Source organism: Tiliqua scincoides, chromosome 2 (genome assembly GCF_035046505.1).
Source record: "Tiliqua scincoides isolate rTilSci1 chromosome 2, rTilSci1.hap2, whole genome shotgun sequence".
NCBI classification, from domain to species: Eukaryota; Metazoa; Chordata; class Lepidosauria; order Squamata; family Scincidae; genus Tiliqua; species Tiliqua scincoides.
In genome coordinates this window covers 33,080,154-33,105,273 of record NC_089822.1, presented here as the reverse complement: position 1 = coordinate 33,105,273, position 25,120 = coordinate 33,080,154, and the positions used below count along the sequence as shown (strand labels likewise).

General features: G+C 42.9%; 1 protein-coding gene across 1 annotated transcript in view; it reads left to right on the top strand.

The window, feature by feature from the left end:
• The window catches only part of MAP1B (microtubule associated protein 1B), an 84,450-nt gene that overhangs the window by 38,263 nt on the left and 21,067 nt on the right, over positions 1–25,120 (top strand). The gene's annotated exons all lie outside the window — the stretch shown is intronic.

Below are 25,120 nucleotides of genomic sequence, written 5' to 3'. Positions count from 1 at the left end.
AATATCAGGTGGGTTTGAGAGAGTGGTTTGCTTGCCAGGTAAACATACAATATGAATAAGCATTTATTTTCCAGTGCCTCTAGTTATTTGTGAGTGCCATTTTCCCTCCATGACAAACTCAGTCTACAATATGGCACATGTACAGGTCTACAAACAACTGAACAGTGTATAAGCACAATTAGTACAATTTCGCACAACAATTGAAAAAACATCCTTCAGTTATATTCACTTGTACAAAGTATAGCAGGGAAAACCCCACAAAATGTCTCTTGAAAGTCTACAATATTATAATTATGTATTTTATAATTAGGTTCTGGAACTTATTTCCTCCTTTAGCTACCAGCTGGATGAGCAATTGAAACAAAAACCAATGTGACTCTTCATTTTTTTTAAAGGTTAGGTGGTTTCAGTATTAAATGTTGTTTCTATAAGCTGTTTGGCTAAAGCCAGTTTTGTAAAGCACAAATAAGTGATCCTTGCTATCTCTAAGTACCTCAGAAAATCAATTTAGAATATTCTGAGAAGACTGACAGAAAGTACCTTTATAAATATATTAAAACAATGTGAAACCTTCAAGGGCTTTGTAATGTATTATTTATACTGCATAAAGCCAAGTGTTTCAATGTATGAGGGCAGCAAAAATGTAAATGCAACTGAATTATAAAATTGTTATGAACTTCACACACACAAATAAATTGCCTCACCATTATGAGGGGGGCAGTCTAAGAGGTCTACTTGGGGAAAGGCTTCTCTGTCTAAATGGGCCTACTTATACCTGTGCCAACAATTTAGTTGGTGCAAGTCCGAATGGACCTGGAAAGGAGGATCAAGGCCAGGAATTGTTTCCACCAACACTGTCCCCTTCCTGTTCTCCATCCACCCTCCTCCCTGCCTCATTCTCTGCCTTATTTCTTCCCTTCTCTGTCCTGTTATGCTCATCCCTGCCTCCTTCTTGCACCCCCAACGCTGATTTAGGGTGCAATCCTGAAGTGCCATTGGGCTGGCGCAAGTCCCTTAAGCTGGCCCCAACATCATTGAGAAAATGCACTTTTGTGCTGACACAACTGCACTCAGGCCATGGGCCCCAGGGAGGGTGAGTTTGCACCAGCTGAGCTTGGCTGGTGCAGGGATCAGGAGGGAGGGTGGGGTGGAGGCGGGAGGGAGGTGTTCTGGGGTGGGGAGCAGGAGGCGGAGCTGGAACAAAGCAGTTATACCAGATTCTAGCCCCATTCCCAAGCAGCCCAGAGTAGTCCTGGGCTGCTTGGATTTGATCGAGGTGGTGCAGATCTGAGTAACCCCATTGGGATTGCAGTGGCTCTCCACTGCAGCTTCCTGGGCTCCACTGCAGCCCAGGTAAGGAGAAAAGTTTCCCCTTGCCTCGGGTGAGCCTCTGGCTGTCTGAAACTTGTGCTGGATACTGCGCAGGCACATCGGCCTGCCTGTCCCAGCACAAGTTAGGATTAGGTTATTAGTGGTGCCAGGGCTCCTGTCCAGGCCACTGTAGCACTACTGCTTGTGACTGCAGTCTGGCCATTTTGAATGGTGTGTCATATTTTTTGACAGCCATAAAAGACCTTGCACTGTGTAAATGCTAGTTCTGGCAGCTCAATGCCCTCATAAGATTGGGCCACAAATTATATTCCCTCATACTATATTTATTGGTCCCCAAGCCTGATAATTTTTTTAAAATACAATATTTTATCATTTTTCAGACTTTAGCAGCTATTTTTTCTTGGAAGGTAGAGTTACCTTCCCAATATCTCTCATACACCATTCTGGCGATACTTAACAAATGTAAGATGATATCCTGATAGTTTGTTTTGACATGTTTGATACAAGATATGCTGTACACACTGGTTAAAAATAACACAGCTGTGTCTCTTGGTAAATATAAAAGCAATGTTTCAAAGACAGTTCTTATAACTATTAGCCAGAATTGTTTAGGTATTCCCCCCACATATGAATATAATCTCCTTGAGGACTGTCACGGAACCAATATTTTCCATTCACTTGTTTTTTAGGGCCTGGGAATTTTCAAAGGAGATAAATCACATTTATGAAACATCTTGAGATAATCTTCCTTCAGGTTCAAAGCTAAACTCAAAGCAAGTTTAAATACAGCATTTATTTTTCCTGAAGAAGATCAGAGGAAGTCAGGTTTTGATTTTGTAAACTTTAATATTTTCTCTCCTGTCAGAGACAAAAATATGTATTTTCTATTAACAGTTATCTGATCTGACATGAAACTCAAGGCTTAGTTTTGTTTGACGTATCAGAGACGTCATTTAATGCCACAGTACTTTCCTCTTGTTCTGGATACTCACTGACACAGCCTTGCCTCATATAAATGTTGGTGACTACAGATGATAATCCTGAGTATTGCTAGTCTGTTGTTCAGCAGATGCCTAAAATACATTTGCAATTATGTGTGCTAAGGATATCCTCTTTCTGTTACATAAAGGTTTACACTGGCGCACGCCCACCCACCCACCAAGAAGCACATGAGACAGAGGCTTGGGATGATTTTATTTTATTGAATTAACAACAGTAACCTGCTTTATTAGTTTTTATTTTTAGTTTTATATTATTCTGAGGTATCTGGTTTCTAATAACTAGTGGTCAAACCTGGCTATGGTTCCTTTATTTGGATACGTCTTTGAGTGGTGATTTACTCCATGTTTTGGGATGGTACATAAATGGAGGTGTTTATAAGACCATTCTTTGTGCTATTATTTTAACTCTTTTGGCTTGAAATGGGCATGCTTAAAATGCTTGCTGGAGTCACTTTTATCAGTTGGTTTACTCCTCCAGTCTCCTGACTTGAGAGGAGTTACTGGCAGTTGTAAAAATGCATCTGGGTTATATCAATACAGCACCATAGTAGAGATGTAGGGAGACACTGAGTAAGACCCTGAGGGCACCTTCTCTATGAGGAAAGGCTATAGTGTTTGGGCCTCTTCAGTCTAGAAAATAGGCGCCTGAGGGGGGACATGATTGAGACATACAAAATCATGCAGGGGATGGACAGAGTGGATAGAGAGGCACTCTTTTCCCTCTCACATAACACCAGAACCAGGGGGACATCCACGAAAGTTGAGTATTGGGAGAGTTAGGACAGACAGAAGAAAATATTTCTTTACCCAGTGTGTAATTAGTTTGTGGAGCTCTTTGCCACAAGAGGTAGTGATGGCATCTTGCCTGGATGCCTTTAAGAGGGGATTGGACAAATTTCTGGAGGAAAAGTTCATTACGGGTTACAAGTCATAGTAGATATTTGTATGCTCTTGGTTTTAGAGGCCAGGCTGCCTCTGATTGCCAGATGCAGGGGAGGGCATCGGGACACAGATTGTGTCTGTTGTCTTGTGTGCTCCCTGGGGTATTTGGTGGGCCACTGTGAGATACAGGAAGCTGGACTAGATGGGTCTTTGGCCTGATCCATCAGGGCTCTTCTTATGTAATAATTAAGGTAAAGTATGTGACATCTGGCCTGGAATGTCACCAAGGAATGACACCAGGAACATGATACACTACATGTTCCAGGTGGTGTGATTCAGCAAAAGCAGGAATTTTCTGATTGGATCCCAGTAGTAGAGTTTTCTCAGAACCAGAAGTTGTCTGCTCTTATCCCAAACAGGTGGTTGCTACATTGGTTTGTTTTGTGAACTGACTCCACATCTTTCCATGTTTGGAACTTAGAAGTTGGTATTGGAATGTAAGTTAGATTCTAGTTTAGCTAGAATTGTGGTAGTGTTGAAGATGCTTATCCCCCTTTCCTTGCCTCCTGGGCACCCTTGCCCTTTAATTATTAATGCTGGTTTTATTTTTCAGTAAAACCTATTTTACTTTTACTGAGTGTGTTTGTTTGAATTTGAAAAGGGTTGCTCACCTGAATCTATCCTTGGATCATTTGTTCATACTACTAAAGAGGAAAGCGCATGGGGAGAGTAAGGAATGTGCAGAGTACATGTTACACCTGGACCCCTCTCCTTTAATAACTCTGTGGGGCTGTAGTTCCTGCTAACTGGGTAAGAGGCACTTTTTCAAGTGGGTGCTGCTAGTTTATTTAGCAGTTTATTTAACTGGCCTGACTCATCCCAGCGCTGTCTTTTCTAGTGATTGTCTACTGGTGGTCTTTTGCATCTTTTTAGATTGTGAGACCTTTTGGGACAGGGAGCCATTAGTTATTTGATTTTTCTCTGTAAACCGCTTTGTGAACTTTTTGTTGAAAAGCAATATAGAAATAGTGTTAATAATCATAAAGGCTTTCCAGCCCCTTTGGAGACCATTCTTGGTTGTAAGAGTGGCATAGCAGGGTCAGCTAGTTCCCCTTCAAGACATTAACTCAGCATCTTACTCCACCGTGGTCTATTCTCTTTGATTAGAAGAGAAGAAGCATGAGTTGGAGTTGTTCCTGGCAGGCTGTGCACAGAAACATGTTGGAGTGTGCTTGTAGCTGAAGAGAATGCAGGGAGTGGGTGGTTCACCTGTGGGAAGCAGCAGTGATGGCCAGGGAAACCCAGTCCCCTAACAAGCAGGATTGGAAAACTTAAAAACACCTGGTTTCAAGTTCAAAAGCTGCCTACAGCAATAGAGCTTTACTTAATGTAAGATAGGCGTGGTCAACCTGTGGCGCACACACACTTTCTGAGTGACACATGCAAAGTTGCTACATATTTTTGAAACATTTAAATAACAAAGGAAGTTTGTGATTTTTCTTTTTTTGGTACTCCTCACACAGCATGCCCTCAAGTCTCTACCACTGCATTGGGCACACTCAGGGCAGCACAGCTAGCTAGCTACTCTGCTTGATTTGCTCTGGTTGGAAAATGGGGAGAAAGGCGGGAAAAGTTTGGTAGTCAGGAGAGAGAGTCAAAAATTTTCATGGACTTCAAACTGCGTTTGAGCAGAAAATTCTTTTTAGGGTTCATTAGATGCTAAAACAACTTTTTACTAAAAGACATCTGTTGGCTTTGTGGTGAACCTGAGGCAACATTAAGACACATGCTTTGGTCTTGTGCAGTTATCCATCTTTTTTGGACTGAGGTTCTTAGTTCTGTTAACCGGATTTTGGAACAATCTTTTTTTTTTCAGATAAGTACATTCTTCTGAATTACATGCTTATTTTTTGGAAACTTTCTGATGGACAGTGGAGCTGGTTTCTCTGCACCGTGACTAGCTAAAAGTCTTGTATTGAAAACATGGAAGGAGAAATGCCCATCTACCATTTTGCAGTGAATTGAGGATCTCTTAACGCTATCTACTTTTGAGTCAGTTATTTACAAAAGATAACTTCGTATGGATAAATTCTTGGATATTTGGAAGCCTTTCTTAACTGCTTATTTATAATGCATCAATGATTTACTTTTTTCTTCTTTCTTTCTTTTTTCTTTTCTCTAACACATAATGATGTATTGATACTTTGATTTATAATGTATTCAATGTATTATGTGTATCCCAATTTAAAAAAATGAAAAAGAGAAAGTCAGTAGGAGAGATGCTAAGAGAGCTGTATTCCACTAACTGGCAGGTCACTTGCTTACCCAAGAAGCCCTGGGAGGGCTGTGGAGCCAGTGAGGGCTAAGTGGGGCAGTGCAGAGATGACTGATGAGATCAGCAAAGGCCAGGTGATCCAACCAGGCAGACATACCATCTATGGGAATATAATTTGCAAAGAGATCCCAGCTAAGATAACCTTTGAGGATGAGAAGGTGGGCAGGCAGAGGGGGGCTGGGCTGGGCTGTGCAGACAGGCGATGAACACACCTTATATAGACTTAAGAACAGGTCCTGGAGGGCCAGACTAATATGCAGGCCACCTTTCTGGCCTCATCAGCAGTCAACCTGGTATCTTTGGAAAACCCCAAATAGGCAACAGCACTTCCATGTTTTGCATGGACAACATGCAAACACACTCCTTGTTCTGTACCTTCTGGCACGCAGAGATAAACTGCCCTTGGAGACTCTATGTAGCTATTATGGTAATAGCTAAAAGCAATGTTAAGGTGGAGTGGCACATTAAAGATTCTGTGCATACAAAGTGGCACATGGTGATGGGGTGTGGTGTGGGTGGATTGGGTCCATGAAGGAGGTGGGTTTGGCGCAGCAACAGTTGCCAAATTCTAACCCCCTTCCTGGATGTGATCCACTTTTGTGATAGGGCTGGTTCAGGTCTGGGTAGATCCACCGGTCTAGCAGGGGCTCACCCAGGGGCTTCTCTTCTCCTGAGGAGGCCTCTCAAGGTCAAAACCCCCTCATGGGATTCAGCAGGTACCATGATGGCACCACTGCAATGCTGTACAGGGTGTTAGATAGGATTGAGCCATAAGTATCCCTTTTCCTCTTGAACCAGCATAGGAACATCCACATATTCTTTCCAAAACATTTTCTTGCCACCAACAGTCTCCTGTTCCTCAGTGGTTCTCAAACATTTTAGCACTGTTGATTTGGGACCCACTTTTTAGAATGACAGTCTGTAGGGTCCCAAGTCATGTCGTTGGTGCGTTCACCACGTTGGGGCGTGGGTGAAGTGTTCCAGGGAGGGGGAGGCATGGTCAGGAGTGTTCCAGGGGGTGGGGGAGAGGCGGATCCGTGGAGCCGAGCTTTGCAGGATCCTAGGCACTCGTGGAGGGCTGCACGCCCTACACAAGTGCCTTCACTTTAGTGGCAACCAAACAGTTGCTGCTAAAGTGAGTAACCCCTTTGTGGGGCTACTTCCCTTACCCGGGGGAAGGGAACGAACATCCCCTTCTCCTGAGGAGCCTCCCGCAGTAGCACGGGAGGCTCTGGATCCGGCTGGAGCCCGCCAGGGAGCCGCCGGGTCCCGCAGCTTCAGGCAGCTCAGGATTGGGCTGCCAGTCTGTAAAAAGTGCAGATCTATCACATTTCCCCAAATGCAGTCACAGACCATGGTAGCATCAAGTCTCTTAAAAATAAAATGCACATTGAAATGAATGGGGACCATCTGAAATTGGCTTATGACCTACTAGTGAATTCCAACCCACAGAAACATTGCTCTGTCTGTATCATATACATATACAAAATCTTTGAACAGTCATATTGTATTGGTCTGTCTCATCAGGCGGTGGTTCTTCAGCATTCCAGACAAACCCTCAGATCCTTACTTGAATTTTTATTCAGTCTTCTCCAAACTGTTGGAATTTAAATTGGAACAAAATCCCACAAGATAGTGTATATGTAGAAAACTCATACTCTTTGCCCTGGACAACCCCCCCCCCCCCCCGATAGGTCAGAAGCCTCTTGGTCATGGCATCCATTGGGCAGTGGTGGCTTTCGCTGCCATCCCTGCAGGTCCACTCCCTTAAAGGGGAATACTTTACTTCAGGTACCCCTGGTGGCTCACAACCCACTGCGCTAGAGCATTGGTTCCCAAATGTTTTAGCACTGGGACCAATTTTTAAAATGACACCCTATCAGAACCCACCTGTGTTTGAGACTTTTAAAAAAGTTTCACTTTACCAACCTGCTCAAGCCTATTTTTTAATCCTTTTTACTATTGTGGTGGTGGGAACTGCCTTCTGGAGTATTTGTTGAGTTCCACGTTCATCGAATTGGGATCATTCTGGAGATCTTGCATTCTCCTTTGCCTGGCCTTTGAAAGAAGTCAAGGTGCATTCACCTACTCATGAGTAAACACACACGTGTGACTCAGTTTTGCTTTCCACAGGGCTCAATACATTTCCCTTGTAAGGGTGGGGGAGGGCTTCCTTCTCAAGAATTTGTTGGGGCCTGCATTCATTGCATGCCCCTTGGCCTGACCTTAAGAGTGGACCATGGGTCTCAGTACATTTTCCTTGCCACCTATCAGCTTGTAAGTTTCACAACCCACCAAAAATCAGATCATGACCCACTGGTGGTGTGTAGTAGCTAGGCTGCTGGACAGTGGTCACCAAATCCTGCTCAATTGCAAAGCTTACTAGGTGGCTTTGGCCTGAAAGTATTCTCAACCTTATCTTTATAGAGTTATTGTGCAAACAGAAAGGGTTGGAGGAGTGCACTGTCCTGAAATTATAGGAGGAAAAATGAGTTAAAACTCATGGTCTGTGGCCTTGCAACCTAATCCAGTGAATGTTTACTTACAAGTAAATCACACTGAGTGTAAGAGAACTGAGTGTGCATAGGGTTGCTCTGTTTATTTTTTGCCCTTAATAACCACAGAGATGGTCTCATTGCAGATACATGCAGATACATGTTGCAGATACACAACATTACTATTTTGTAGTCCATTTTAACTTGAACATGGGAAATAATTGTTGTTAATACTTTGTTAAATTTGAGTAATCTGTTAAAATCATTTGCTACCTACCCTTCCAGCACTCAAGGTGACCTATAACAATGAATAAAACAAAACAGAAAGATAGGAAGAAGAACTAACCATGTCATTATTTAAAATATTTACATTGCTCAGTGTTTCTCAATGTTTGTCCTCCGCTGTACCACTTCACATGGTCCACCTATTGGAAATACCACCAGAAGTAACTGGTAATGACACCATCACCAGTCACTTCTGGGTTGAGAAGCTAGATGTGATGCTATAACACCAAGAGGCTCAGAGGCTCAGAGTGGTCCAGAGGAATTTTTCAAGCACAGAAAAGCTAGCTTTGGAGCTCTGCCTGTCAAGCCAAGCCTCCTATCGCTATTTGTTGTGCCACATTCCTAGTCTTGCAGCTGGGTTGCAGGTGTCCAGGGCTCCCACGAGTACCACCAGACACCATCTCAGGTACCACTGCTGATACCCATACCACTGGTTGAGAAACACCGACATAGCACATTTCAACAAAATTCACAAAAAGGTTTACATAGCAAAATAAACGGGGAAAAATATGGTTCCCTTTCTCACAGGAAAGGGATACTGTATCTGCAAACAGACACTGGAAGGATGCTATGCTGAGATGAACAATTGCTCTCCCTCCTGCAAAATATGAAAGAAACACCACTTGAAAGATGCCTCTTACAGCCAAATCTTATTGGCTCTACTAATACTCTGGCAGTAGTAGCTGCTTTGTGGCTGTTGCAAATGATGCTCCAGCATGCTTGTGGAATGCCACCAGAGAGGCCGGCACAGCCCTATGCATGTCGCTGGGGCAAGGATTTGGTCAGTGGGGAGAGTGGAATGGGGGGAGTTTGCAACGGGGCAGGATGAGATGGGTGGGAGGCATGTTGGAGGTGGGAGAGGTTCCACCCAGCATGAGCTTCTTGTGCTGGTTCTGTCCCCTTCCTTATCCTCCTTGTCTCGTCAGATTTGCACCAACTGTTACCCTGCACATGCCCGATCTGATCTTGGAAGCTAAGCAGGGTCAGGCCTGGTTAGTACTTGGATGGGAGACTGCCTGGGAATACCGGGTGCTGTAGGCTTATACCATAGTCTTTCGAGGCTGAAGGTTGCCAGCCACTTGCACCAGAACTGGTGCTGCTCCAAGGAGAACTAAAGAACTGACCTTGCTCCAAGGAGACCCATGAGCAATCAGAAGTCTTACGAAGGGTGAGGGAAAATATTTTCCCCTTCCTCTCCCATGTCTCCTGATCTGCCGTCCCCCCACCACAGCATTCAGCATAGCCCATTTTGGCATGGCTCCAAAGGATAGATTTGGGCTCTTAGTCTTGTTCACACAAGATACACAAAGCTCTATCAGTACAATCCTATGCAGGTTTACTGAGAGGCAAGTCCCACTGCTTTCAAGGCAGCTCATTCTTTGGTATGTGTGCATAGGATTGCACTGTAAACCAGTTAGGTGACCAAGGTAGAGACGAAGTAGAAGAGATGCATTTTGCACTTAAGAGACCAAAAAGGCCTCCACAGCCTTGTAACAATTGATGTGAAGCATTACTTTTGCCATGACTGTTCTTACATCTCGTAAAATCGGAACTGGACCCAGGCCTGAGAAGATTGTCACAGCTGTAAGAATCTGTGAAATTTTGTGATCCCTGAATTGATCCTGGAAGCATGTTGCCGGCCAGTGCACTTGGAACAGTATTGTACAGATTGGTATTATCTTGCATCTAGAAGGAGATTTTCAATAGCATTTTTCCCTAGTTGAAGCTTTAGGATTGTCTTCAAGGGCAGTCCCACATACAGCACATTACGTACTTAACTGCAGTTCCTCTTGGAAATGCATAAGCCTGGTTGTATGGCTTTAAACAGGGCTGGCTTTAGGAGCTGCGAGGCTCAATTGGAAATACTTTTGCAGGGTCCCCTCTAATTTTGTGGGACACCCTCTACTAATTTTTTTTAGCTCTTGAACGGAGCCAGACCAAGAAAGAAAAAAAACATATTACTTCTGTGTAGGTGGATAGGACTCCTAAACCTTTAGTGGTTGTGCAGACTAGGCACCAGGGAGGTCAGCCAGAGGGCGGGAGGGAGCCACGCGCCCAGCCTGCAGTGTTCCCCAACTCTCACCCATCGCTGCCCCGTCCACAGCAGCCCACTCCAGAGCGAGACAAGCAGAGGATGGTGCTGGGAGATGAAGGGGAAGGGAAAGAGCATGGCACCAGTTTGGGGCCAGTTCGAAGCAGTGGTGGGCAGAAGGGCAGTGCGGGGCCCAATTGGGCGAATTGCCCCAATTGCCTAAAAGGCAGTCCTGGTTTTAAATACAACCAAATTTGTATGTATTCAGCTGTCCTGTCTCTTATGAAGACTTTCTTGCTATTTTAGATACTTACGTTTAATTTCAGTTAGAGTCTTTTGGCTCTGATGTATTTTTGGTTAACATGAGTTTGCACTTTGTTCTTGTTTAAATTGGCATTCATGTATCCTTTGACTCTGGGTAGTCAATACAGTGAAAGGAAAACTATAAAAATAAGTGGTTTTTATATTTTCCTCCTTTAGGCAAGATATAATCATCCAATTATATAACAGAGGAAAAAAAGATAATTATACGTATGCTTAGCATTTCTGGAAAATTGCCAGAATTTCAGTATTTTAATCAGAATTTTCTGTCATACACATTCCCGAATAAGAAGACATTTCTAAAAACTGCTGGGAATTTTAATGCAACTTATCTCTCTCAAAAAATATGAAGTTACAAAGTAAGGTAAGTAAACTTGTTGGACCATTATACCAAAGTGGTGCTAAATTTGTCTCTGTCAATTCTGTTATTTCAGCAGTTTGAATTTGGCCCCCTTTGAGATACTTTACTTGGGGATAGCAGAAATAGCTATACAATACTGTATAACATTTTCCATTTCATTTCCTCCAGAGACTATCAGCTCTCTCCATATCTTTGTTTTGAGCCTGTCACAGACAACCTTACAGCCTAAACCCTTGTGGGGAGGGGAATCATCCCTGGAGTCACACTGGGCAAACAACCAGGCACACAAAGATTCTCAAAAGAAATTCTTTCTCAGAGACAAAGAAACATTCTTTCCTTTGAATGGGAGAATATCAGACTTCAACAGAAGTGATCAAGGGCTATTTGGGATTCGAAAAGACTGGCAGTATTTTCGCAAATAATGCTGGAATGTGTCTCAATCTAGAATACATAATTTATGAAGGTTGCTAATGTTAGGTAGAAAGACATTTTTAAGTTGAATGCACATCTGTTCATTGAAGCATTTTCTTTTGGCTTAGACTGTTTGTTCAGGTTCCAGCAAATCCAATAGCCTTCTTGCCTGTGGCAGTCGCAGAGAGGCTATATGGTAAGTGGGAAGGCTGTGGGAATCTGTGGCAAGAAGAAAAATTTTTGCCACTGCTGAATGGGAGTTGCGAAAACCAGAACTAGATCTTGTGAGAAAAGGAAGGAGGCTCTTTTCTCCTGCATAAGCCTAACCAGACTTCTGGAAGGAGAAACCACCTCTATTCTTCACATGCAAGTTGGGGAGGGAATGGAGAAGGTGCTTTCTCCCTTACCAGTATGGACTATTTTTGCTCCATTTGTGTAAGTTGGCTGTTTGCAGGCTGTTTGTTTTAACATCAGCCCCTGTGTGATGGAAGCACCAAGACACACATCTTTCCTGGGTGTACCAGCATAATTATCTTACTTCTGCTGTGCTGCCTAAGCCAGGACCAGAAGAGCAAATCAGCAGGAAGGCTACTTGCAGAGTGTGTGAGTAGGTTTAGTGCTTAGTGTTCTCCTGTCTCCAGTCTGATATTGCCAACAATCCTAATCTTCCCCCTTGTACCCTGCACGCTTCCATTCAGCCTATACACGTCAGAGAAAAAAAGTTACAGAAGCACATGAACTGGGTAAAATGCCATCATAGAAAGCCAAACTTAACTGAGTGTCAAGTATTTTCTTGGAGATAGACTCATGTGAATCTTTCTGCATTGCTTTATGACAGTTGGATTTCCTACTCTGGAAAGTGGGAAAAACCTCAGATTTTGCACCAGTTCCTTCCATGTGGTCTTCTCAGGGCTAATTAAAGAACCAAGAACCAAACCGCTATGAAGGGGTGGGTGTGCACAAAAATTTGGAGTTGACTTCTTTTGTGAAGGGAAGGATTGTGCTCTCCAGCACTTTTAGTTTTGGTGTTGAGAAACAGATTCCTGTTGCCCTGTGCTGTGGTGCAGATGAAGCTCTGTGTCTTGGTCAGTGCCAAAAGTGAAGAACCTGCTACCGGCAAGAGAACTGGAGAGTTAGGGGAGGAAGAAAAAGGTATCGTAATTTGGAAGAGTTGTTGATTGCTGATTTGGGGGAAAAAATCAGTGCATTTCATTGTACAGACACTCAGGCTTGTAGAGAAACATTGCCACAAGTTGTTTAAGCCCCTTTCCTTGCCTCTGTCTGGGGAAGGGCAAGCTGCTCTAGCTCATTGGAAAGAAAATGGCACTGTTCCTCTGCTTGGAGGCATTTTTAGTAGATGCCCACTGAAATCATGCATAACAAATAACTGGCCCTGTGGAGTTGGGAGTGTGCTTTGGACAATTTGGTTCACGTGTTTCTAGAGGTGCTGTGAGAGGTTTGGAGGCACTTTGGAGAGTGTGTGCTTGACTGAATTGGGGTGTGTTTGTTAGGGACCACATTGACTCACATTTGAGACTCTCTTGTGCTATTACTTAATGTGCTGTTATGTCTGTTTATATTGCTGTGGATATTTTATTTGCTGTTTGTCATTCTATTTCTATTGTATTTGTTTTTACTGTACTTATTTGTATCTGTTGTGAGCTGCCTTGGGTCGTAGGAGAAAAGGCGGTATACAAATATTTAAAAACATATAGGCATGCCCCTGTATCTGCGGGGGTTCCATTCTAGAACCCCTGTGGTTAAGTGAAACCGCATTTATGGGCGAACGTCTCCCCCACCCCCCAGAGGGGAGGGGAGTTCTCCTCCCCTCACCTCCAGAGGGTCCTCTTAACCCAGCAGAGGCCGCAGACATCTATGAACAGCAAAAAAAAGGCATTAAAAACATCACTTCCAGTTTAATGGTGAAACTGAAAGTAGCTTTTTTTCTTTTCTTCTGTCAGGCTCAGTTGAGCCCAGCAGAGGCCATGGATGGACATCCACGGCCTCTGCTATGCTGAGAGAACTCTCGAAAGGCGGTCCATGGGGTGGTGGTGACTATGGGCCTGACTCATGGATAAGTGAATCTGCAGATATGGAGGGCCCCCCTGTACTCATATACAATCACACACATATACACACAAAAAGGCAGCCCAAACCTGTTTGGCACAGCCAGGCAGCATGGCCTGCACTGTCTCCAGTGCATGTTAGGAGGTGGCTGGAGGTCTCCTTAGGATAAGGGGATATTTTCTTCCTTATTCCAAATAATACCCCAGCCTTCCTTATGAGGCTACTCGGATCTTTGTCTGCTATATAGCTGGTGGAAGTCAGCGTGGCCCTTGTAAGGCTGCCTGGCCCAGGAGGGAGGATAGGCTTGGGTGGAGGAGACCTCCACTGATCCTGCCCTCTCCCAGACCCGATCCGCCCTCTCCTTGCCTGGAAATGCCCCTTCTCCACTGGTGCCTCCTACTTGCACAGTGTCACAAATGTGCTTTACGGCATGTTCATGATACATTTGGCCAGTGAATGGATCACTGTGCCAGCAGAGGCTCAAGTTAGAATTGCAGTGTATATTTGTGCCAAAATTCCCCTATTGCAGTGGTTCTCAAACTGGTGCGTCGCGACCCACCAGTTTGTGTAACGCTTCCTCCATCCCTTTAAGGGGTGGGGGAAGGGGAGGGAGGCAGTGACACGATCCCCAGGATTGTGTCGCTACGGGGGTGAGGGGAGGTGCTTTGCACTTACTTTCAGAAGGCAGGACTGCATCAGGCTACAGGAGGTGCGGGGAGCCTTGCACAGCGCCCCCTGAGACTTGGAACTTTCACTAAAAGCAAAGCAGGAGGTGCTTTGCACTGGCTTTTAACGAACGTTTCAAGCCTCTAGAAGCTCTGTGCAGGGCTGCGCAGGGCTCCCTGCAGCTCCTGTAGCAGCCCTGCCTTCTGAAAGTAAGTGCAAAGCCCTTTCCACTCTCCAGATGTAAAGTAGAAACAGAGATCAGAGATTATGTAAAGTAATGCAGATGGTGTTAATTTTTTTGTGCAGTTTTGTGTAGTGCATGAACAAAAGGCTGCTAGTCTAAGAGTCACCTTTAATTATGTATTGGCCAGAAGCCTGTGTCATTTAATGAAGGTATACTAGCAAATAATATTTTGCAATGAGTTGATAATGAAACTTATGAAATAGCTGACATGCCAAGAAGAAAAATATGTGAAGGCTAAAACATAGTGACATCCCACAGTTTTCCATATCTGTGCACTGTGACAGGTTTAGATGTATGCACAATATCCGTTTATTTGCAAAAATTATTATCCAGTTCTTTCTAAATAGCTGGTAAGAATTTGAGTAACTATGGCTACATTGCATCTTGAGGTTAGGCTCTGCTCCCCTGGATGTGTTAATTGGAGTCTTTCTTTTGCAGCACCTTTTCAGAAGGCAGTCTGAAGCCATGGGGATAGACTGTTGAACTGTCAAAACAAGGGTGATTTTCTGCATCGAGAAAAAGATTGTCGTGTTCATGAATATATTTAAATAGCATTGTAGTTTCTGCAAGATGTCTTAAGTATCATATTACCTGAGTATGAATGCAAGACTTCTGACTGATTTATAAACTTGTGTTAAACTCTTGTCTGATGTGTCGGTTTGTGCCCCCAGCACAAATGATAGTTGTGGAGGAGCACACCACTAACTGTGTATTGGAACTGGTGTTCAGAAGCATTTTGGACCATAATTAAGACATTATTTGATGCCTTATTATGTCCTGAAGAATTGGTCTCTTGTCTATGAAAGCTCATATGTTAATAAAATTAGCTGTTAGGTGTCACAGGCTTCATTGCTGTTCCAGTCTTCTGGCTGGAAAATTGCCCAATTATGCATATGTGCCACAGTAGAATGCTATGTGTATGGAATCTGTTGCCTCTGGGATAGCTGTAGGGATATATTCTCATGCTCTAGTTTGTCTGGAGTAGTAGACAGTTTTTGAAGATACAAAATTTCACTGTAAGACCTTTCCAAATATCTTATTGCAGAATAAATTTGAGGTTGTGATTCATAAATAACTTTTGATCCAGATGCTTTTATAATGTCATCATTTCTGTTGCTGGGATGTTACATTTTCCACCGGTGTGAAACCATATCATCTTGTTGCCAAAAGGAATGCTACTCTCTCAAAGGTAATGCCACTGTTGCAATTGCAAGTTGTCATGTGAAAACTGTGAATGTGATGGGCACATGTTGTTTAGAGCTCATGGCATCACTGAAAACAATCAAGAAAATTCCTCATACCCATTTTATGAACAAGTATAAAAATGTATTATACTGTATTATACATCCCCCAAAAGGGATCGTTAAGATCTGTTAATAATACCTCGTTAAATTATTTCCTAATTGATATATTACTAATTAGGGGACAGTTATGGCAAACTTAACTTGGACACACAACTCTTCCATTTCAGTCGATGGGACTTGAAAATACTTAGGTTTAGCTCGTGCCCTCCTGATCCATACACAGTAAAAATCTAAGAATCAGTATTTTCAATAACTGGAAAAACTGCTTTCTCGTAAGTGTTGTACTAGACTTTGTTTTAGTTGTGCAATTTTTGTTGATGTAGCTACTGTTGTTGCCTTTGCCTTCCTGCATTATTAAAAATGAAATGGGAAGCATGTTTCAGGTTTTGAGATATACGGCAGTTGTGGGGGAAAGTTTGTCCCCAGTGGTAACAAATGGGGGGGGGGTAAAAGGTCAGCCATTTGTCCGTACTTGATTAATGACAGTCATTTGACAGCAAATTAAATGTCACATAAAGTTGGCAAATGATACAACAAATCAATATTTAGTGAGAAAAGCTGATACAATTATTTTGTTAATCAGCACCATTAGGTGTACACACAACTTGATTTGAGGTATGTGCTTTACTGCAGAGAATTTCCCTGAAATTTTGCTGGAAATGTCTAACAGGTTCTCCAACATATTCAAGTAGGGAGGTGATAATTACAGCAGTCCTTGGCTTTCATGAGGTAGCTGATGCGTTTGTTGAAAGTTTAGAGTGGACGACAGTCAGTCATCTTTTAAAACACATCAGCGAACACCACGACACTTTCACCTCTCTCTTAAGGTTCAGATAAAGGTCTGGTTAACCTAGCATGACATGCAATAATAATATACAAGTCTGGCCCAGATAGGTAGTGATCCAGGTGTATTAGTGTCTTCATTTGAAATAGGTATTCCCGACCCTTTTATTTGACACCTGCAATAACCAAGTCTCAAATTGCACTAACAAGGTGTCAGCACTGAGGTGCCAAGGATAATCAGGCTGGCCAATTTTTAAAATTTGCTTTGCTTTAAAATTAAATGGCAAGCTATTTGGAGAGGAAAGCCACTTCTCATATTTTTCCTGCATATGGTCATAGTTCAGTGACACACACACATTCCTACAAACTTTTTCCTGAATTTCATTACTGGATTTTATAAAGAAGCTTTTAGACCATGTTTTGTTTTAGCCCAGCTTCTTTATTCAGGTTCAAAGGCAAAACAGGAAGACTTTATATTGCTCCTATAGGTGTGCTAAATGGAGCCAGTTATAGGACTGCCAGGTTGAATGCATCCAAAAACTTGAGGCTGGGCCTGATGAGATTGCAATACTGCCAACCCTTGAAAAATTATGGAGAGGGAAAATTTTAAGAAAGGGCCAGAGCCACTGCCAGTCCCCAAATGGCCTGAAATTCAGTTTTACTGCCTATTTGCCGGAGGGGGGGGGGAAGGAAGGGGGTCAGCAAAAGGCAGCAGTTGCACTTTACATCTGCTTGACTTCTGGACAAACTTCTGGAATGGAACAGGTACATACCTTGGAGACTGATAACCCAATCCTGAGCTGCCTGGCACACTGGGCTGCTGCAGTCCCAAAATGGCTGCTGTGGCATCCTAAGAGCGCCGGTCAGCTGCCACCAGCTCCTTGGGGAAAAGGGACATTAATCTCCTTCCTCTGCATAAGGTAACATGCCCCGCAGTGGGGCTGCTTGACTCTGCACCAGCTATTTAGCCGGTGCAGAGTCCCATGTTGGACCAAGAGGCCCGAGGTGGGATCCGGATCCGGTGGAGCTGAGCTCCGCCAGTCCCACCCTTTCCTGCCTTACTCACTCCCCCGGAATGCCTCCCCCGCCTTGCCCCATGCCCCCACTTACCTCTGCCGCCCAGAACTCCATGCAGTGGTTGCCTGTACTTCACCTGGTAGTGACTCAGTGTAACGTGTGCTAAGCCAGCGCCCATGTTGGCTGGGCGGAACATGTTGCAGGTGTATCTTACTGCACATTTGCAACACTGCGCAGTGGTGCTGAGCTGGCATGGCCAGGTCAGGATCAGGCCCTGAGTGTACAGCAAGTCCTCTCTTAAAGTTCTTGATAGATTCTTGGAAACTGCAATTTCAACTGAAATGACTTATAATGACACCAATTTTACTGTGGATAATAGATGTATATAAACAAGAGTTGCGTTACTCCAGTATATTTCTCATCACAAAAACATTACCAAATTTTTAAATGAAGACCCAAAACACTTCTAATATTAAATATTGAAATACATGTGAGTTTTCAGGGCCAGAAAAATCTCACCGAGACATGGGGAGAATGTGTGAACTCCATAGATATTGGACCCGACTGGGAATCAATATTTTTTCCTCATCAACTTTATAATGAAATGACCTTAAGTGAGATCTTTCTGTATAATTTAACTTTCTATTTATGTTGACAATTATATGTGCTCAAAGAATAGCCCCTGTGCCTGATAATTTTAAGAACATAAGAACAGCCCTGCTGGATCAGGCCATAGGCCCATCTAGTCCAGCTTCCTGTATCTCACAGCGGCCCACCAAATGCCCCAGGGAGCACACCAGATAACAAAAGACCTGCATCCTGGTGCCCTCCCTTGCATCTGGCATTCTGACATAGCCCATTTCTAAAATTGTCATAGCCATGTCAATTTCTACATGTCAAAGGACAGAAATGTATAATGCGTTAAGTAACAATAAATAACGACCAATATTACCATATTGGTATAAGAGTTGTATACTTATTAATGTTCTGTGAAATAGCAATGTTAAATATTAAGTATGTTGAGAATTTTTTTAAACTCCTAATTAAGTGCAAGTTTAAACTCCTAATTAAGTGCAAGACTTATGGAAAAATGTACCAAAATGGGTAGTTTGAAAGTACAGTTAAAGTTAAATTTTGTACATGTATTTTAACGATTTGGCCCTGTAAAAGTTACCCTAACTGCAAAGGAGTGACTCTTACTGAAGCAGGTAGCTTATATGTGATCCAGCTATATGCAGGAATTTGGTTGTGTAAGGGCCTGATCCCGTCTGGGCCTTATGCTGCTAGAACTCGCATTCTGGTAGTGCAAAGCCCTTTGTGGTGGTATGAAAGCCAGGCTGCCATCCTAAGCTTCTGGTATGCTGCTGCAAATGGGCAGCAGTGCTGTGTGTGCAGCAACTTCCTGGAGTTGCTTAGCACTGAGGTTGCTAAGTTGGTGGGCATGATATGGACAGGGATGGGGAGAACTGGGAGTTTGGGTGCAGGGAGACAGAGGGAGCGAGTAGATCCTGGGGGCAGCGACTTGCACCAGGATCCAATCCCCTTTTTCCCAGGTTCCCCCTCCCTCTCCTTGAACTTGTCACCTGCATAGCTACCATGGGTCTGATGAGACCCATCTGAGGCCTGTCCAGAGGTAAGTAAAAAAAATACTTCTGGCAGGCCTCTTGATCACCTCCCCGCCATGAATATAGTGCATGCTCCATCAGTGTGGCTGCATATTTGGCAATGATGGGGGAAAGGATTGGGCTATGAATCTTTCCTGTTGAATTAATATTTCCTCTTCCTAGTAGGGTGTCAATTCAGTGCATGTGCAATTAGTAAATGTTAGCTCTGTCATATGGGAGTCACCAACAAAAAAGTGGGTTCTGCTTAGCTAGGTCAGCTCTTGTTTGGCAATAAGCCCAGCTGTAGTTGATGGGATTTAGAAGTTCCAACAAATTTAGTACAGTTTTTCTCAAGGGTATATGAGTTTACTCATAAGATCAGAATGCAAATCTGTATTTCTTTTCCATTATTTATCACTTGCTTTTATTTGGTTTCAAAGCTCTATCCACATATTCTATGCAGTGCACATACAGTGGGTGTATAGTGTGTATGTGATGGTTGATTGGTGCTCATATGTGGTTATTTATGACCATGACCAAGAGGATACTTGTCCAAGCGGTTCCTCGTCATGTGATGAGGAAAGGAGGACATCATGAGTGTGCATGTCTCATCTCCCTCCTTGTAAATATGGGTCCCATTGCCTTATCATGTGTGTGGATTATTGATTCTGGTATTATGCATGAAGGAACGGTTCGGATGGTCCTGCCATTCAGTTAACCAAGAGCGCCCTAGTGTGTCAGGAGGGAGGTGGAACATGCACACTTCTGGCATGCTTCTGCCCTAATTGTGTGGGGAGGTGCAGGTTAGGCAGGTATCACCCAAATTGGCCCACAGTCTATGAGCACAATCCTAACCAGGTCTACTCAGAAGTAAGTCCTGAGTAAGTAGGTAAGTAAGAAGTATTTTGTTCAATGGGGCTTACTCAGGAATGTGTGGTTAGGATTGCAGCCTATGTTCTATATTTTCCTGAGGTTCAGTCTAGATTGACTTTTAAAATGAGTGCATGTACAGCCATTTACATGTAGAGATTGTGTGTGTGTGTGTGTGTAGAGACACCTGTACCTGCTTAGAACCAAACAAGTGAAGATCCCTGTGGATTAGGCTACAGTTCAGTGAAATTTGCTCATTATACCTTTGCAAAGCAGGTTATTTGCATTTCATTGATGAAGATAGGCTACTGTACTGCATGGTCATTGTTATGATACAGGGCGATAGTTCCTATTATGCTGATGAGTGCATGATATTATTTTTCCATTCATGTCCTCCCTGAGTACTTTCCTTTTGTTTTATCCTACACCTAGAGCTAGACTTTCGGTAAGATACATGTTTTTTGCTTTTGTGCTTTGGGGGATTGAAGAATTGGAAAGGCTGTCCGTTTGGACCATGGGGTTGAGAGGAGGGGTTGCTTTCTGTCACTTTGCAAGTGATTTCAATTTCCCTAGCTAATTCCTTAGCTGAAGGCTGTGAAGCTACACTACAGGGATACCAGGAACAATGCTTTTTTCACTGTCTGAACCCTCTCTGCGGTTGTCTACAGAGCAACCATCCATAACACATGGAGTTTGAAAGACATATTCTACAAGCATTCTGATTCTGTGCTCATCTGACATTAGAGTTCCAACTTTGTTCCCACCTGAGCACTGCAATTTCTAGCAGGCCAAGTTTCATAAAATGTATTGAGGGGTACGCACAATACACAAACTGAAAAATTCATTTTAGGGCTTTGTTCTATTATTCCCCCAGTAACAGTGGCACACATTCAAGGCAAATTTTCCTTTTAACATAAAAATGTTATGTTAACATAAGGATTTCAGACTGATGTTCATCATACAGAGCATTTATTTCAACATGTATTTTCTTTCCCTACCCACTTGTCCACACACAGTTATTTTTGTACTATTTGAAGCATCTTAAAAGGGAGACATGCGCTTACTTCCAAAGCATTTTACTGCTTATGTTATCACATAAGAACAGCCCCACTGGATCAGGCCATAGGCCCATCTAGTCCAGCTTCCTGTATCTCACAGCGGCCCACCGAATGCCCCAGAGAGCACACCAGATAACAAGAGACCTGCATCCTGGTACCCTCCCTTGCATCTGGCATTCTGACATAGCCCATTTCTAAAATCAGGAGGTTGCACATACACATCATGGCTTGTAACCCATAATGGATTTTTCCTCCAGAAACTTGTCCAATCCCCTTTTAAAGGCTTCCAGGCCAGATGCCATCACCACATCCTGTGGCAAGGAGTTCCAAAGACCAGTCACATGCTGAGTAAAGAAATATTTTCTTTTGTCTGTCCTAACTCTCCCAACACTCAATTTTAGTGGATGTCCCCTGGTTCTGGTGTTATGTGAGAGTGTAAAAAGCATCTCTAGCCACTTTATCCTTCCCATGCATAATTTCATATGTCTCAATCATGTCCCCGCTTATGGCATTATTGAAACATTTGCACAAGGCAAGAGGACATATAGAGGTCTGTGTACATCAAGCTAATTTGCAAGTACATAAGAGGACTCACAATCTGCTGACAGTTTGCTTTTCTATTCGCTTGTTGTGAGCAGAAGATTCATTAGAGAGCTTTGCTGACTCTGACATCTGTTAAGCCCCTTGTGGTGTAATGTCTGCAGTAAACATTATTCACGTCATCAAAAATGATACTTGAAGTAATAGGTAAATAGGTATTAGAAACAGTCAGGTAAAGATGTGCATGAAATAATTGGACTCATGTGTTCAGCAATCTTCATTTCAAAATTTTTCTCATCTTGTGATTATTATCTATTTAACAAGGAGCATCACATTTTTCCTAAGCTTTGTTCCCTAAATAGGAAATAATTTCTTCCAAAAATTCTAGAAGGTATTTTAACTAGGAAGGAGAGAAGCGAGAATTAGCAATTAGCACCATAATGTTGAGGTGAAATTTCAGTTGACTCCTCCATCAAAGAGATCACAGTCTGTGATGGAGTGTGCAACAATTTAGGTAACAAATAATGTTTCAGTAACTGCTGTTGTGGAAACAGGCCACAGTAAGTCCATCCTTATTTTACCAATGCTTTTATTTATGATCCCAGTATGTAAACTTTATACAAAATGGATGACCATGTCTACAGAATAAATGATCCATAGAGCAAGAGCAGCATAAAATCAATAGCTTTGTAAAGGATCACTAAGTTGTCTGACTAAAGTGTCAGAATCTGACATGTGGAAATTAACTCTGAGTAAAAGGGGCAGTTCAGTTGATCCTTGGCATCCTTAACAGGGTGTATGTGTCAGTAGAATAATATGCCAGTAGAACTAATTGGCCACATCAGATTTCACATTTTACCACTGGCAAAAGGTTGTGTTGTTGGGTTTTTAAAATAAGAGTTGGGCTAAAGAAAAGAAAGAAAGAAAATAGGTAGGTGTCTCTCAAAAGTTATATACTGAATAAATTACTTTGAACAGACCTACATTAAAAAAAAAAAGTGACTCCATCCTTGTGTCTAGCAAGTGGAGGTTCTAGGTAAGATGAAAGAATGGGACTGAGAGGGGAGTGGAATTGGCAGTGGCAACATACACTTTTTCCTAACCCCCACCTCCAGGACTTGGAACCCAACATAGACTGCCTGGATCTGTGCCAGTTAAATAACTGGCACAGATCCAAGTAGCCTCATAGGGCAGGTAGGGTTGTTACACAGGGTAAGGGGAAAAATATCACCTGAGGCCACCTCCAGCAGCCTCCGAACCTGCACAGAATACTGCACAGACCACTGTGGCCTGTATGTACCAACGCAGATTAGGATTGCACCCACAGTTAAAAATAATCAGACTAATTGTTGTGATGTAATAAGGTAAAAATTTCAAAAATGTAATGAATTATTTTTATAGTAAATAGTATAATAGCACTATTGATGAATTACTATTTATGTAATATGTATGCAATATTATGTATAGACCATTATGTAATCTATTATATAAAATTTATTAGTGACTCTTTGTAACTAATAGTGATTATATGAATAATAATAGTTTTTTTATTTTTATACTGGACCCTGCTGTAAGGTCCCTGTGGTTCAGAGGGGTCTGAAGTGAATTGCTTGGTCACACAAGCCCATAGCTAGGGTTCAGAGGAGACAATGGTGCAGAGGCAGACAACATTTCTAAGGTGGGCTGGTGGTTAGGATCCAAAGCAGGCTAGGCCAGGCTGCTTAGCACCTTCTCTCAGAGACAATAATAATAGCGTTTGTGTAGTATTTTCTGGGTTCATAAGGCACTTCACATGTATTACTTTGATGGAATCTTACAACAACCTTATAAGTATTAGTATTGCATATTGCAGCTGGAAAGCTGAGGCTGATGAGATAGTGGCTTTCCTAAGGATAGCAAGACATTGGGCTGGGGAGGAAGCACAGGAAAGTCTTTGTCTAGCTCCATCAGGGACCCTTTTGGCTCACAAGATCACCTGATTCTTCCTTGACTAGTTGGCTGCAGTTCGTTTTCTGCCATGGCCAAGGCAACAAGGCTGTGAAGCAGCAGGGCTAAGATCAACCTTGTGTTGTATCACTGAAGTATCACGTAGCCCAGTTCTATCCATTATGCCTGCTCATAAAGTGGCATCAGAAAGACTATGGGGGGCAGCCGTGGGGGTCCACAAATTCTCTAGTGTATGGACCTCTGTCACAGGATCAGGACCAGGAAGGGGGCTAAGATTCAGTGGCCACCATGGCTCTGATCCCACCCCTTTGTGGACAGACCTGACTTTTCCCTGCCAGTCACCTCCTTGTTCCACCTATTCCCATCCCACCTGCCCCATCCCACCTGCCCACCGCCTTACCTGCATCACTGAGTCTGAATGGCTGCTGCAGCGTGTGAGGGAGGTGTTTTCACAACTTCCATAAGTCAGCACTGAGGGAATGCTTGTTCTGCCAGCACTAAGTGCCTGTAGGATTGGGTTGTCCGTGGCACAGAGGATAGCCATCTGAGCTTGGTTGCCAGAGTCCCTGACTTGAGATCTCCAGTGCCTTATGTTTCTCTAAAATTCCATACTGCTAGTCTGTGCATCAGCATAGAAATGTATGCATAGCTGTCTTCCACTTTTTTGAAATCTTGGGGGACAGGAAGAGTTTCTCTGCTGAATCAGTGTTTCCATCTAAAGGGTGTATTCAGCTTTTCAGAACACTATTGTTTCAGATTTGGCCAAGGATGTGCAGCCCTGACATTTTGTCAAGGTTAATGAATGCAATAATGTTTTTAAAAAAATTAATTTTGTGCCAAGTTCTTTTCTGGATGCTCAACTAATTGCCAATCAGGGTGTTGGGATGACATTCCCTTCACAAGCACAACACAAGTGCTAATTAATCTCACTACTCTTCTCAGAGAAAGAAGCACCAATACAAATGCTGCCAAATCCCATGAAAAAGCAATTGTTAAAAGCCTGTTGTAGGCACCTGCTCCTAGGCTGATGAGCATCATGTGGAAAAATGGAGATATACTGAGTAGCAACTCTGCAATGTGGATCAAAACCTCACAAAATTTGTTCTTTTCTGAACTTTTACATTGTCATGTTTATTCATCCTTGTTTAATAACACCAAGCGTCAAACTAGATGTGTTGGTCAAAATTGCCTTGAATTGCGTACTTCGTATTCTGTCTTGGTGTCAACCAAATGAAACTTCAGGGGAACCCAATCTGGATTGGGACTATGATGTATCGGTGTTAACTTTTTCCCCATGCTGTTTCTTGACAAAAAATTATCCCCCAAGTTGCCATATGCATTGTATTACACATAGAATGTTTGTTGGGGAAAATGGCATGAAGGGAAGGGGTAACCCCCTCACAGTCCCAGTCTAAATCACTCCCCCTGTAGCTTCACTTGGTTGGAAATATGATTGGAGGATCCCAATCATGAGGCTTGAGCCTAAACATAATAATTATTAGGACAGAGAAAATGCAGTGTGGTATAGAACGGAGCCTGTTACATAAAATATATTTAGGAGAGAG